The sequence below is a fragment of the Lissotriton vulgaris genome, chromosome 1_1 (assembly GCF_964263255.1).
Source record: "Lissotriton vulgaris chromosome 1_1, aLisVul1.2, whole genome shotgun sequence".
NCBI classification, from domain to species: Eukaryota; Metazoa; Chordata; class Amphibia; order Caudata; family Salamandridae; genus Lissotriton; species Lissotriton vulgaris.
Window position 1 is genome coordinate 142,893,654 of NC_141685.1, and position 16,448 is coordinate 142,910,101.

At 41.5% G+C, this 16,448-nt stretch overlaps 1 long non-coding RNA gene across 2 annotated transcripts in view; it reads left to right on the forward strand.

The window, feature by feature from the left end:
• The first annotated feature begins 1,051 nt into the window (after positions 1–1,051).
• LOC147737830 (uncharacterized) overlaps positions 1,052–16,448 on the forward strand; it is an 81,622-nt gene continuing 66,225 nt past the window's right edge. The window contains exons 1-2 of one of the 2 annotated variants that reach the window (XR_015302638.1): positions 1,052–1,118; positions 9,672–9,736. This is a non-coding gene — a long non-coding RNA (uncharacterized LOC147737830). The remainder of the gene's footprint in view (positions 1,119–9,671; positions 9,737–16,448) is intronic. The other variant, XR_015302640.1, reaches the window with a different exon arrangement.

Consider the following 16,448-nt stretch of genomic DNA (forward strand, 5'->3'; position numbering starts at 1 on the left):
CAGAGGAGGTGAGGCTGATCCGGGAGAGGTGCAGAGGAGGTGAAGCCTGTCCAGGGGGGATGCAGAGTTGTTGAGGCCTATCCAGGGAGATGCAGAGAAGTGGAGACCTGTCCTCTGCTGGGATGAAACCTGCTCTATAGGGATAGGAGTTGCGGCCTATCATTTCCTCTGTGTATGAGGAGTGTGGACCGCCTCAGCCGCTTCTCTCACCGCCCAGAGATGCTTCTTTCCAGGCAATGTATTTTATTGTAAGAGCTTGTAATCCGAGTTTTTGAAAAGTATCCGGAGTTACCATTGAGCCCCAGATGGCTCATGACAAAGGCATGTTAAATCAATGAGAACTAGTCTGTCAAGACGTGATATGAGACTCAAAACTGTATGTTGTTAGTGATAAAAAGAAAAGGCTTCTTTCTTTTTATGAAGCCCCCACCCACCAACCTAGTTGGTGGCATGCTTCATTATCATCATCAACAGCGGAGCAGGTATATTTACTGAGTGTGCAGTGATAGTGATGTGAAAGCGAAGTTTAAAAGCTGTCCAGTGTTCCCATTATCCAAAGGGATTATCTTTAATGTTTGGGCCTCTGGCAGTAGTAAAAGCAAGGCAATGGATGTAGGTGGAGTAGTAAGCGAAACCAGCCGGGGGAAAGGGGAATGGGACAGAGAAGAGACTATCTGACCTTCTGGCTCTTCCACTCTACTTCTTCCTTTCTGCCTTACTCCGTTTTATGCCTTTCTTATTCCCTCTCTATCTTTAAGCATGAGTGGAAATTGCTGTAACAGAAAAGCACACCATTACTAATTTCCTTCTCCACTTTCTTACTCTCTTTCTCTCTCGCTCTCTCTCTCTCTATTTCCTTACCCAAAGTGCCTATTGCTTTGGCTCCTCTTCTATTCTACAATATAAGTATTCTATTCTTTGGTAACCTGCATTATAAACTACTTTTTAGCACCCTTTAACTCTTGTGAGTTCATTTATTCTTTTTCACTCATTTGTTCATTCACTCTCTGCCTTACTTTCTTATCTTCTGAATTCTTCTTACTTCTCCCTTAGGAACCTTCTGGAGCTTCTGCCGTCAACCAAGCGACGGAGAAATCAGGAACTGAAGTATTTAATGGGTAAGTATTAATTCTTCTCTTTATATATTTTTTTCCTATTCACTTTAAATTGGTATTTCTCTCTAGCCTACGCCTGGCACAAAACTACACTTTTTCTTTCTAACGAGACTACAGAAAGAATGTGACTAATCTCTGAAAATCCGTTGGTGAAGTGCGTGGTTCTAAAATCAGCCGGCGCACTTCATAGCTTGTTTACACCTTTCACCCGTGTCCAGGAGTGCAGGACTAGACCGACAACTTCTACTGCTGTCCTCCCTGTTGGTAGTACAGGGGAGAATGCCCAGTTCCGCAGTATAATCACCCGCGACCTTTTGCGAGCGGGTAATCTTTGCAATGCCCTTTTAATGGCAGATACGGCGGGACAAATAAGAGCTTTGATTTCTTTTTCCTGTACCTTGACAGTACCCCTTCGCAAGGTTAAGCCTCCGGACTGAGGTTTGTGAGGATTATGCAAGTGAAAACCCTTGGTTAATCGGGGAGCATGAACATCTGATTGTTCCACCCACGACCTATCCTCTGGGCCAAAACCCATCCAGTCTACAAGATAGAAGATTTTCCATCAAATGGACTTTGAAACTAGGATTCTTTTAACTTCAAATTCTTCTTGTCCTTTCACTAAAATAGGTTCTCTGTTTCTCAATTCTTTCAAATGGGGCGAAACCTTTTTAAGAAGAGAAACATAAAACACTGGGTGTATTTTTAGCTGTGGTGGTGGTTTTAGTTTGAAAGTCACTGACTGGATTCACTACTTGCTCCACAGGAAATGGACCTATAAATCGGGATTGAAACTTTCTATTTCCTTTAAGCTTTAGGTTTCTTGTGCTTAACCATACCCTGTCCCCTGTACTCAAATCTGGTTCAGGTCTTCTTTTTCATCTGTACTTTGCTTGTAGCGTTCTTTAACTTTCATTAAGTTCTTGGTGGCAGACTCGTTTTCCTTGCTGAGATGCTGTACAAAGTTTTGTGCTGCAGGCACCGACACTTCATGAGAAGAAACCTCAGAATTCAGATGCCTTCCATAATTCAAGTAGAAAGAGGGAAAACCAGTAGAGGCATTCTTAGCATTATTATGTGCAAACTCTGCAGTCCAAGGAAGATCAAGCCACTCTCCCTCTTGATCCAAAAGAAACAGTCTGAGATACTTTTCTAACTCTTGATTGGCCCTTTCAGTTTGACCATCTGTTTGTGGATGAAAACTCGTTGGGTAACGTGTCTCAATTCCCAAACCCCTTGTGTAAGCCTTCCAACAATGGGATAGAAATTGATATCCACGATCTGTGATCAAAACCTTTGGAATACCATGTATCTTAATAACACGTTAATTGAATTGTGTGGCTCTATGTTTTGCAGATGACTTCCCTTTCAGGGCAACAAAATGCGCCATTTTTGAGAAGGAGTCTTCCATGAGTAATACTGAACTGAATCCCTGACTATAAGGCAATTTAACAATCAAATCCATGGTCAGTGTGCCAGGAAAATGGAGGGGTAGGCAAAGGTCTCAATAAACCCTGAGGAGCCAGCTTATTTGTCTTCCTCATTGTACAAATCTCACAGCCTTCCACATAAACTCGAATATCTTTGGACAACCATGGCCACCAAAACTGTCTCCTTAACAACTCCTCCGTTCAATGGATTCCAGGGTGACCAGCCAATGGACTGTCATGAAAGTCGATCAACGCTTGTTGTTGAAGTTCTTTGATTGGTAAGTACAAGGCCTTGGAATGAAACGGTAATCAATCGACAATTTCTTGAGTTGACTCCTTCTCTGCCCAGCTCCGCATTTCTTCAGAAGGTAAGGCTTCTTTGACCTTGTCTACGAAAATTGCAAAGTACGGACATCCAAGGGGAGGATTATCTACTTTCATAACAAACGACCTAAACTGGAAAACAGAATCACTCGATCCAGGGGTGAATTGGATACAAGTTATCAAATTAGAAAATAAAGCATACAAAGACAGTTTAGGATGGAAGTTACTGATTATAAATATATACATCCATCCAGACAAGGCTACAAAAGTGAAAAAACTACTAACGCTACTAAATTTGATAAAAACCTTACTAAAAACTTACCAATTCCATGGGATGTTTATCTCAGGTGATTTTAATAGTAATCTAATAAGAGCCATGCAGGACAAAAACAATATTCAAAAAATATGGAACGAGCTGGAATCACTAGGATTAACGATCTTAAATGGAAATATGAAGGGAGATCGACCTGCAAGAACCACCTTCTCGAGTGGAAAGAGAAATTCCATACTAGACTTCACACTAATTAGTAAAGAGCTAATAAAGATGGTCGACCATTTTGAAATAATAACTCGACCGGAGAGTGATCACTTTCCACAAGAGACCACCCTGAGCATAAACATCGAGGAAAAAATGAAGATAGAATCTTTAGCCTTTATTCCGGAAATATACAACCTGAAGAAACTTAAATGGAGGGGTCCCATAAAAAACAAGATAATGGAAATGGTGCTCGAACAAGTAAAAACCATGGAGGCCCTTGGAAACCAATCGCTTAAAAGGAAATGGGAGAACTTACATAAACTTGTGCTAGGAAAATTTTCGGTAAAAACTTCAGTAAAATATGGACAAGAAGCAAACAAAGATCCATGGTACACCACTAAATTAAGAGATAAAAAAAGGGAAATTGCAAAAAAACTAAGAATTAAGGCTGCAGAAAAGAGGCTGGGAAAAGAAGCCGACAATAACGAAATATTAAAAATGAGAAAAGAATATAAAGAGGAATGTAGAAAAGCGAAAAAATCGCACGTGTAGGCAATTTGGGAAGATTTGCTACGGACGAGCAAACTACCAAATAGTAGTGAATTCTGGAGTATAATTAATAAACTATCAAAAGGAACGGGTGGACAGCACAACATTGGAATTAGAGAAACAACATGGGTTCATTATATTGAAAGCCTGTATAACACACACAGGAATCAACCCCCCAAAGAAATAAATAAAGACTTTTAAAAAAGGAATGGTTCAGAGAGAAATAGCAACCAGACTCAGAAAAGATGATCAGCATGAAAGCACAGATCTAGAAGATCTAACTCTGCTGACAACAGTTACACAAACAACCACCTTGATAAAAAAAATTGAAAGCGGAAGGAGCAGCAGGCCCCAATGGGCTTCCAAACGCGCTATTCAAATACGATCCTGATTTTTGGGCAAACTACCTTACACCGTTATTCAATCATCTATATATGGAAAAAAGATACCGCAGTCCTGGCAGGGTAACATCTTCCACCCAATATACAAAAACGGGTGTAGAATGGAACCCGGGAATTACAGATTGATAGCCCTAATGGACGTAGAGGCAAAGCTCTTCGCATCTTGTGTATTGATTCACCTCCGACAATGGATGAATAAAACCAAAATAGTACCAAAATTCCAAACGGGTTTTATGGAAGGCACGGGTTGTACAACTAATCTTTCAGCACTGGCACTGCTAATCGAAGGAGCAGGAAAAAGGAAGACCGGACTACTAGCCTGCTATATAGATTTGAAATCTGCTTTCGACCGAGTTCCAAGAGACCGCCTGTGGAAAAAACTCGAAACATGGGGTCTCCCGCTGACCTCAATTGATATTATAATAGATTTATATAGCGGAACGTGGGCAAAAGTAAAGCTTGGCGATGGGAGACGAATATCTGCAGAACTAAAAATAAGAAATGGCCTCAAACAGGGCTGTGTGCTCTCTCCAAGCCTTTTTAACATATACTTGGCAGATTTAGAAAGTCATCTGCAGAATGTGAACAGACACCCACCAAAATTGGCTAACGAATGCATCCAGTTCTTACAATATGCAGACGACATTGTGGTTTTAAGTCAAACACCGATAGGCCTTGAAAGAGTAATAACCAAATTAACGGAGTACTTTGACTGCGAAGGTCTGGAACTAAACATCAAAAAAACGAAAGTGGTGAGATTGGCTGGCTCAAGTAGACGGTCATTTAAATGGTATTCAAAGGACAAACATATTGAGGAAACTTCATATAAATACTTAGGGGTCACACTAAGTAAAAACATGTCCATATTACATCAAAAAAGAAACATCATTGCTAAAGCCTAGTCACTGAGTTTCGCCTACAGAACACTTCAAAATAAACTTGAATGCCCTTCTAAAAGTAATGGCAGCCCAAGTATTACCATCTCTCTCCTATGGGCTAGAAATATGGCACGGGAAAGAAATTGATATATTAAACACATTCCAGACAAAAATATATAAATCAGTGTTTAATCTTTACAAAGGATCAGCTCCAGCACACATAAGATTGGAATTTGGCCTGCAAAATCAAACCTAACAAAGGAAAGCAGTCTTAGCGAAATGGTGCTGGAAGCTTAGATCAGCAGAACCAGGATCACTAAATAACCTATGTTGGCTAGAAATCAAGAAACAATATGATCAACAAGAACCAAACTCTTGGGGTGGTGATCTGCGCACAACCTTAGAAACTCTTAAAATAGAGGAAATCTGGAACAGCCAACTGGAAGAAGCGTCCTTTAAAAAGATTTGTAAATTAAACGCAAAAGCTCTATCTCTGATAGAAGACAAAAATACTTTGGCCAAATGTCGACACGCATGGACTGTATTAAATTCATATAAACGATTAAAACCGCAACCTTACCTCGTGGCACACTTTCGGCTATCTTTAAAAATGAAATTTATGGCTTTTAGACTGGGCGACCATTCTTCTAAAGATTTGATTCCATCTTGGAAAAACACACAACAAAAGTCAAGATGTAGACTATGCGGGTACCATACGGAAACATAATGCCATCTATTGTGTACGTGCGAGTCAATAAAAGATGAGAGAAGAACTTTGCTGAAATCAGTTCTAAATGCCCTTCATATCCGCACCTGCAGGCAGGCTGTTACCAGCTGGATGGGAGCGGGTTCGAACATTTTAATATGCCGCGGGGTGAAATTTATGAAGAAAGTAGAGACTTTGCTTTCAAAGACCGAATTAACTTAAAAGTGGGGACTGTAAAATAATGTTTTACTTTTTACGAACCGAAAAAATAGAAATCTATTTTAAGAAAATGAATTTTATTTTTTTTCTACTAAATTGAAATTTGTATATGTATACTTTATGGTTGTGACAAACCAAATAAAGTTAATTTTTGACTGACTGACCTTGTCTACGAGAGTTTTCTCACTAGTGGCTCCAACGATCTTAGTTTCGGGAATTATCTTTTGATCACTGATGGGACTCTTTCTTCCATCCATGCCAATGCGAGACATGGCATCTACCTTTCCATTATTTCTTCCTGGCCGATAAGTTATTACAAAGTCATAATTGGTGAAATACAGGGACCACCTAAGTTGGAATGGTGTGAGCGTTCTGGCAGACTTCAGAAACTGAAGATTCCGGTGATCGGTGAGTACCGTCGCCACATGTTTTGCTCTGACAAGGTAATGTCGCCATTCTTGGAAGGCATCTTTGATAGCGAGGAGTTCTTTATCTGAAATAATATAAGTTAATTCCGCTGGTTGCAATTTTCTAGAGTAATATACCACCGGATGCAACTGTTCGGTCTCTTTTTGTCTCTGAAAGTACCTCTCCGATGGCCTGTTCAGAAGCATCAGTCTCCAGGTAAAATGGTTGAATAGGATGCGCATGCAGCAGAATTGGTGCAGTGGTAAAACTCTTCTTCAAGAACTGGAAAGCATCTTCTGCCTCAGCAGACAATTGAAAAGGTACTCCTTTCCATAGCAATTTAGTAATTGGAGGACCCTTCAGGGAAAAATCTTGAATGAATCTGGGATAGAAATTTGCAAACCCGATGAAGCTCTGTATTTCTTTCACAGAGGTTGGAGGAGGCCAATTTAAGACCGCCTCAATGTTTTTAACATCCATGGTAAGACCTTCTGGAGCAATTACAATTCCCAAGAAATCCACAGGTTTCACTCCAAAAGCGCATTTTTCAAGTTTTATGTAAAGCTTGCTTTCCTTCAGGCAATGCAAAACTCTTTTGACTTGTTGCTGATCTTCTTCTGATGAGGAATAAATGAAAATGTTGTTGATGTGAACAATAGTGCATTGATCAATGAACTCCTTCAGGACATCATTAATGAAGTACTGGAAGGCTGCAGGAGCGTTGCTCAAACTGTAGGGCATCACTTGGTACTCATATAATCCATACTTTGTTCTGAATGTTGTTTTCCATTCCTCTCCACTTCTCACTCAAATTAAATGGCACTCCCCGTGTAAATCTAACTTCATGAAGATTTTGGCATCTTTTAGTTGATCTAGAAGAACTGAAATCAGGGGAAGAGGATTACGATTCTTTATTGTAATCTTGTTCAAGGCACGATAATCTATACACATTCTCAGATCTCCGTCACGTTTCGGAATGAAAAATAACGGTGAAGAAACGGGGGACTGTGATGGTCGTATGAACCCGTTTTCTAAGTATTTCTGAATGTAATCTTTAGGATGACGGTTTTCAGCTTCAGTAAGCGCATACATTCGCTACAAGGAAGGTTAGATCCAGGTTCCAAATCAAATTTTGCAGTCATACCAATGATGTGGGGGCAACTTCTTTGATTCCAATTCACTGAAAACTTCAGCAAACTATTGCTATTCTACCGGAAGACTCAGTTTGCACCTCGCACACCATCATCTTTTGCTTGCATAATAAAGCTGCTAGATTTCCATCTTGATCTTTCTGCTTTTCTCTGAAGCAATTCTCCAACCAATAACTTGGTTGTGTTCAGTTAACCAGGGCAAACCCAGGATGATTCCAAACTGCGGAGCATCGATCAAGTTAAATTGAATCTTTTCCTTCTGACCTTCAACAGAGACAAGTTCCACAACTTCTGTGTGACTGGTTATTGGGCTGGAAGATGCATTTGTACCCTCAACAGCCCTAACTGCCTCACTTCTCTCTTTAGGTAATGCCTCAGACCAATTTTCGAGGCATATTTGAGGTCACAAAAGTTCCCCGTAGCACCGGAGTCCAACATCATGGCCACTCCTGAAAGAACTCGGTCTTGAAATCTTAGGGTCCTCGTCAGAATAAGGTGTGGAGCGGAAGATTGTAGAATATTGGCCACTTGATGAGAAATTGGAGTTGTATCCTTGTTAGCAACCACCAGCCCAACTCCTACTAGTGGTGCAGAGAGTTTTCCTTCTTGAAGGTTTTTGGCTTCTTGAGACATTTCTTTACAAAATGTTCACTGATGCCACAATAAAGCCATAGATTATTCTGTCACCGCTTTGCTTTCTCTTCTTTGCAAAGGGGGCCTCTAATAGTTCCAATTTGCATAGGTTCGACTCCATGTCCTTTATCACCAGATTTAACAACCTCTGCGCTGACCCGGTCGAAGCGTGGTACACTGGGCTGAAATTTGCATTGTCTTTCACCCCTTTTTTCCGTTTGATCTCGTTTTTGAGATTGTCGATAGTCTATCAAAGCTGAAACTTTTGTAGGGCGATTTGGGATCTGTGACACAGCATCCTTTAAGTCATCTTTCAAACCCCGATAGAACAAGGCTGCCCTTTTGGCCTCCGGCTATTCAGTTTCTACAACAAGTTTGGTAAATTGGGCCAGGTAAGTGACAAGCTCTCGATTCCCTTGCCTCAACTCCAGTAATTCATTATCCGACGATCAAAAATTCACAAAAACTCTTTCTTGAATTCCTCGAAGTTATATAAAATTGGGGAGTCTTGGGTGACCAAGGGCATTGACCACGAAGCTGCGTCTCCATTGAGATACGACAAGATGGAAGCTCTACAAGATTGTGCATCTAGGAAGACAGTGGGCCGATACATGAAGTACAATGAGCACTCAGTTAAGAAATGTGGGCCTTCATTTAAAATTTGATTACCTTATTTTTCTCCCTGACTCCTATCAACTCTTGTTGAATCTCCTTAAGAATATTTCCAATTTTTTTTTAATTGAACCCTTTAGCCATTCTGCTCAGGTGACTATTGACATGGGCACTTCACTCTGTTAAGGGTCGTGGTTACTCACAGTGCCAACACTCCCAAGAGCAGAACTATGAGATTTTCCAAATCCGGAGCAGAACTATGAGATTTTCCAAATTCCACCACTGGTTTTCCCACATCCACCAACTGAAGAGTTTACTAGTGGCCGTGTGAACCCAGCCGGGGAAAAGGGGAATGGAACAGAGAAGAGACTGCCTGACCATCTGGCTCTTCCACTCTACTTCTTCCTTTCCGCCGTACTCCTTTTTTTGCCTTTCTCACTCCCTCTCTCTCTTCAAGCATGAGTGGAAATCGATGTAACAGAAAAGCACACCATTACTAATTTCCTTCAATTCCTTCTCCACTTTCTTACTATATATATATATATATATATATATATATATATATATATATTTCCTTACCCAGAGAGCCTATGGCTTTTGCTCCTAATCTATTCTTCAATATAAGTATTGTATTCTTTGGTAACCTGCATTATAAACAACATTTTCGCACCCTTTAACTCTGTGAGTTCATTTATTCTTTTTCACTCATTAGTTCATTCACTCAATGCCTTACTTTCTTATCTTCTGAATTCTTCTTACTTCTCCCTTAGAAACCTTCTGGAGCCTCCGTCATCAACCAAGCAACGAAGAAATCAGGAACTGAAGTATTCAATGGGTAAGTGTTAATTCTTCTCTTTATATTTCTTTTTTCCTATTTACTTTAAATTGGTATTTCTCTCTAGTTCTAAATTACCGAACTAACTAACCGACGCACCGAAGCGCTCGAACACGCGCCTAAGCCTGGCACAAAATTGCGCTATTTCTATCTAACTAGACTACAGAAAGAACATGACTAATCTCTGAAAATCCATTGGTGCCTCGGTTCTAAAATCAACCGGCGCACTTCACAGCTGGTCTAGACCTCGCACCCGTGTCCAGGAACTCAGGACTAGACCGGCAACTTCCACCGCGGTCCTCCCTGTTGGTAGTATACGGGAGAATGCCCGGTTCCGCGCTATAATGGCCCGCGACCTTTTGCGAGCGGGTGATCTTTGCAATGCCGGTTCAATGGCAGATACTGCGAGACAAAGAAGAGCTTTAAATACTTTTTGATGCACCCTGACACCTGTCCAGGGGTGCAGAAGAGGTGAGGTCTGTACTGTGCTAAGGAGGAGAGACCTGTCCTGGGCTGGGGGTGCAGTGGAGGTCCGGCCTATCCAGTGTAGAAGTAAACCTCAGCAAGGCCTACCAGTGCAAGGGGTTCGCCCTTCTCTGCACAAAGTCCTCAGACCATAGGAAGAAGTTGGCACAGACACTGGAAAATAGAAAAGTATAGTTTATTAACCTCCGGAGGTGGTACTACAGTCCACACAACACCCTTCGGTATTGTATGGAGTAGCACATCGAACTAAAGCACATGGCCCCCTTTTATACACAAAGAGGGGGCTCAAAGAAGGCGGTACAAAACACAAGAATTAGTTTTGTGTACATATAAGGACATTTTAGAAGCACAATCGATGAGTGGGCGGAGTTAACGGTTCTCGAGACCTTCGATGACACATTCCTATCTGGAACTAATTACTAACCGCTGCAGACTCTACTGGGCATGCGCTAAAACAGGAGATACTAAATATAGCCTGTTGCTGGGCAGATTTCGAGCGCAGTTAACAAGGAATTAGGACAAAACACACAGTGAGCACATGGCAGCATATGACAGACAAAAGGCTTCCGCAAATACAAAATGGAGTCGACTGAATTGTTACGATAGTTGCCAAATACAGCATGTCTTCTGCTAATGCTAAATCTAATCTCTGTCAAATTACAACAGACAACCCTTTCAGCATTAGCTGAAGACATTCGACTTCCTGGGATAGTCTAAATATTCATCCTGTATATCAATTTTCCTCATTTCAGCTACTTCTTTGTCTAAAATACTTTGTACTTTCATATCTGCATTATTTCTCCTAGCTGGTATACAAGCAGTAATGCACATAGAGCATAATATTGGACCACATTGCACACATATACAACATGTAAAGATTATCGCAATTATGATACACAGGTCAGTCAATATTTTCCAGCGCCAAGCAGAAACTAGAGTCCAAAACCATCTGGCAAAAGTCCAAGTACCATTTTCTGTATGAATTTCTGCAGCAATCTTATGGAGTTTATTTATCGCATTATACACTGACGGTGTGTGATCAGGGATGAACACACAACAACTACTACCAATGATGCGACATGCACCACCTCGGTCAGCAAGCATAACATCTAGCACCATCCGGTTCTGGAGTGCAACAGCTCTAGCAATTTTCAGTTATTCAGTAATATTTCCAAGTGCTATAGCTGCCTGATTTGTAACAGCTTCCACAACTCTAGTCAATCGTCGCACTTTCCTACTATTTAATGCAGCACCTACAAAAAAGAACAGTCCTAGGTTAAAGTCCACATATTGCTGTAAACTAGTATCTGTTTGATCTACATCATCTGTACTTAATGTCCTTTTATACCGATTCATAGTAATATAAACAATTTAAGATCTTGAAGATATGATGCAGGTGCTAAAAATACAGGGGGCAATAAAAACGATACATTACATACACCCGACCACCCAGCTGGTAGTCGGTAATACCCATAACTGCCACATACAAAGTATGTGTTATGTGAAGCTAGGAAAGAACTATCATTTATTCCATCTATATTCAAAACGGTAATGCAGTCACTTATTCCAACATGAATCTGTCCAACACTTTGTACACATAAGTTTGCTTTAGTCTTTGTAACAAAAATCACAAAGCGTTCACTTTCGGCAGAGTCTCTTGTGTTGGTGAAGGCATATGGCGTTGAAATATTGTCCGGTCGGTATTCCTCCCATTCCCATTTAGTTCCATTATCTTGAGGATACCCATCTTTGTCTTGATAACACTCTTTATTCAAACGGAAAATAAGTCCACCTACTGTAGGCTTTCTGGTTGCAAACAAGAGAGTGAACCAGGCTCGACAAGAGCCATTATGTGAGAAAGGAAGAGGTATAAAAGGTGTTCCTCCTTTCTTTTGATGAGCAGGCATCATCCCACATACCCAACAATTGGTTGTGTTTGTAGCATTATGAGTATGATGCAGCATCTGAATAAAAGTGTTGTTGAGATAAGATTGACGATTCTTCTGCTCCAGATAGGGGAGCGTAAAGAAGAAGTGCTCCTCCGGTATTGGCGTAGTAGTAACAAACAACTCACGAGCAGACCAAGTGATTATCGCCATAATCACCAAGCAGCAATAAACCTTACAGCACAAAAAATCTTTTTTCTCTCCATTTCAATAACAGCACTAGACAATTCTTGCAGAAACTAAAGTAGTCGTCAGAGCTCTTACCCCTGGGTAGCCGTTGATTTCTTCACCACGGGCCAAGACGGGTGTCACTACTCTAATGCATGGCTGATCAGCCCCCCCCCTTGCCACATCGGCTCTCTGTTTCACTGACCCAGGGAATGCTCAGACAACTTTCACAGGTACTGCAAACTTCTTCCTCGGCCTCAAATTATATCTCTATGCTCCGTGGATTGTCGGGTCCGGGAAGAACTCCTCCGATCCGTCAGGTGTCACGGCATGGCCTTTCTCCGCAGTCAAAACTTCTTGATGGTCTGTCAACACAGCAGGCTCCACCAAGGCAGGAAGTACTCTCCGGCAGTGAGTACTGTGGACCCAGTTCTTCCGATTTGTGACCCGAACCGCTGTCCTCGTAGCAAGTAATACTTGCTCCGGTTCGCGCCACCTCGGCTCCAGACTGCTCGACCTCTCGAATGACTTCACCATGACGAAGTCACCCGGTCGGAGTTCATGGCCTTCACCTGTAGATCTATCAGGAAGTGCTTCTTGAACCTGTTGATGAATAGAAACCAAGCTATCAGTTAATTGTGCCAAATAGTCCTTCTTTAAGACACAAGGTACATCATATACAGAACTTGGTTTAGGAACTCCCCAGACATTCATTGGCCTTCCCGAACACAATCTCGTAGGGAGTGAAACCTGTCTGGGAATGCGGCACTGATCTAATAGACAACAATGCCAGTGGCAACGCATCTGGCCAAGTCAAAGAAGTAGAAGCCTGTATTTTCACTAATTTCAACTTCAAAGTAGCATTGTATCTTTCCACTAATCCTGCTAATTGCGGGTGGAACACCGCATGGAACTTTTGTTTGATCCCTAATCCTTTCAGGACATACTTGATAACATTCCCTATAAAGTGAGGTCCGTTATCACCCCACAAAAGTCTACAAACACCATATCTAGGAAAGAATTCCTTCAAAAGCACCTTTGCCGTAGTAATAGCAGTGTTGTCCTTTGTGGGGTACGCCTCAATCCACTTACTAAAGGCACATACCACCACCAAGACATACTTCAGATTATTGCAGCGTTCAAGCTGAATATAATCCATTTACAAAACTTCAAAAGGTGCACTTGGTGTAGCAAAACATCCTACAGCAGATTGTGTCCCTTTTCCAGGATTAAATTGCAAACAAATCATACATGATTGTACTGCTCTCTTAGCTGTGCTAGCAATTTCTGGATGCTCCCAAACTTGCGTTAGCAATTTCACTATTGCTGAAGCTCCAACATGTGCCAGCCCATGTGTCATCTGAACCATAGGTTGTACAAAAGCTATGGGCAACTTCCATTTATCCATTTGCTTATTTCGCCAACAACCTTCATCATCCAACTCTCCATCTTTAGACCATTGCTCCCGTTCTTTCTCAGAAGCGTCTCGCTGTATCTCTAATACTTCTTGCCTAGCATCGTGCCACCGCTCAGCTTGCGACTTCACTACATACATAAAAGTAGTGCTGGGCTGCATCGCAGTCTCACGTGCCACTCGATCTGCAAAGGCATTTCCTTGTCCCACCTTATCTGTAACTTTCTTGTGAGCACTACATTTCACAATAGCTATTCTTTTTGGGTATGTCAACGCAGTCAAAAGGTTATGCACTAATTCTCCGTGCATTATCTGCATCCCATGTCAGAAAGCCTCTTTCCTTAAAGAGCAGGCCAAAATCATGCGCCACTCCAAAAGCATAGCGGCTATCTGTATAAATGTTCACACACAAATCAGTACTAAGCTCACATGCTCGTGTCAAAGCTATTAGTTCCGCTGCTTGAGCTGACTTCTGTGGTATGCGAGCTGTCTCTACTATCGTGTGAAGTGTGGTAATTGGGTATGCGGCTGAAGTTGTACCATCTGGCAACTTCAGACAAGACCCATCAACCCACAGTTCTCCATCTACTTCTAGAAGGGGCGTACCTTGCAAATCAATACGACCCTTTGTCTGTTCTTCAGTCAGAAAAATACAATCATGTGTTTCTTGTGCCTCAGGCTGAGTCACCAGAAATGGCAACAACGTGGCTAGGTTTAGTTTTGCACATCTCTTCAGTGTAATGTGAGGAGCTAACAGCGTCAGCTCATATCCTGTCATATGAGCACTAGTTAAATGCTGCGTCTTTGTTTGATTCAAAAGGGCATCAACAGCATGGGGTACCAGCACCAACAGTTTATGTGTCAAAACTATCCCTTCACTCTGGCGTATTGACACAGATGTTGCCGCTACTGAGCGAAAACATCCAGGCAATGCTCGAGCAACAGGATCAAGTACTGCTGAAAAATATGCACAAGGACGTTGCTTATCGCCATGTGTCTGCACTAAAACTGACAATGCACATCCATCTCTCTTGTGTACGTACAATGTAAAAGGCTTTGTGTAATCTGGAGTACCTAACACTGGTGCTGAACAAAGGGCTTGTCGTAACTGTCGAAAAGCATTCTCACATTCATCTGTCCATTGAAGGGGTATTGGAGTATCTTTTGTCAAGAGTGCTAACAAAGGCTTAACAATGTATGAAAATCCTAATATCCATTGCCTACAAAAGGAAGTAAGACCAAGAAATGCACAAACTTCTTTAAGTGTAGAAGGTACTGGTGTGTCTAAAATTGCCTGAATACGATCTGATGTGAGTGCACGTCCCTCCTTAGACAAAAGGTGACCTAAATAGGTTACCTTTGGTCCATAATATTGCAATTTCTTTCGTGATACTTTATGATGATGTGAAGCAAGGAAGGAAAGCAAAGGCAGAGTGCATTTTTCACATTGCTCAGGGGTATCGGCTGCCAACAAGATATCATCGACATATTGTATGAGCGCCACACCTTCAGGCAGAACAAAAGAATCTAGTTGTCATTTCAATGCTTGGCTGTAAATACTAGGACTCTCGGTATAGCCTTGAGGAACTCTGCAAAATCTATACGATCGATTATTCAAAGTGAAACCGAACAAATATCCGCTTTTAGGATGAATAGGGATCGAAAAGAAAGTGTTCTTCAAGTCTATAACAGAGAACGTAGTTGCAGTTGGAGGAACTAGAGTAAGAAGTGTCGTGATGTCAGGAACCACTGTGTATTGTGGTACTACTATCTTATTCACTTCTCGCAAATCAATTATGAATCTATAAATTCTAGTGTCAGTATCTTTTTTCAAAATAGGGAGAATCGGACTGTTGCAGACATTAAATGGAACCTCCTCAACAACCCCAACTTCAATAAGATCCTGTACAATTTGTGTGAGTGCTTCCTCACCCTCCTGTGAAATTCTATATTGAGGCAAACGTGGTTACACAACTCCCTCCTTTACACTAATGCACCGGTGGAATAACCATCTGTCCCACATCAGTATTTAAGTAGCCCACAAAGTTTCAGGGAGGGAAGCTAATGCAGTATCTTCTTTAACAAGGCAAGCTCTTTCCATTACAGGGTAATTTATCATTCAAAATCTCACGTACTCCTTCAGGGGAACATCGTATTGTAGCTCTGAAATACTTGAGCATATCAAGACCCACAATATTATCTGGTGTATTCAGGGAAAGCAAAAACAGACATGGAGCAATGAATTTATCAACATGAAATGCAAGTGGTTGCGACAATGGGCTAAGGGAAGGTGTTCCATCGAACCTTATCGATGTGATCGTTAAGCCAGACAGGGGAGCCCTTGGAAACAATTGTTTAGACAGATCACTACGAGTAGCTTCTGTATCGACCAGTAACTGATCAGTAGAACCCAAAACATGTGCTGTAACATAAGTACCCCTCTGATCTACTGGAACTTCAACTAATTCCTTACCCCATCCTAGGCAATCCTATGCATAAGCAGAATCATGTAAATCAGCCTGCGCATAATCAAACATTTAATATTGATTACGTCTGTCAAAAGTATTGAACCCGTTCTGTATTCATGCATTAGAATCAAATCTAGCGCGATCATTCGTATTTCCCCATGGCCCTGAATATCCCGCGCGATTTCTCATTTGTCCCCGACCACGTGTATACTGCTGTAAGCGCAATGCTG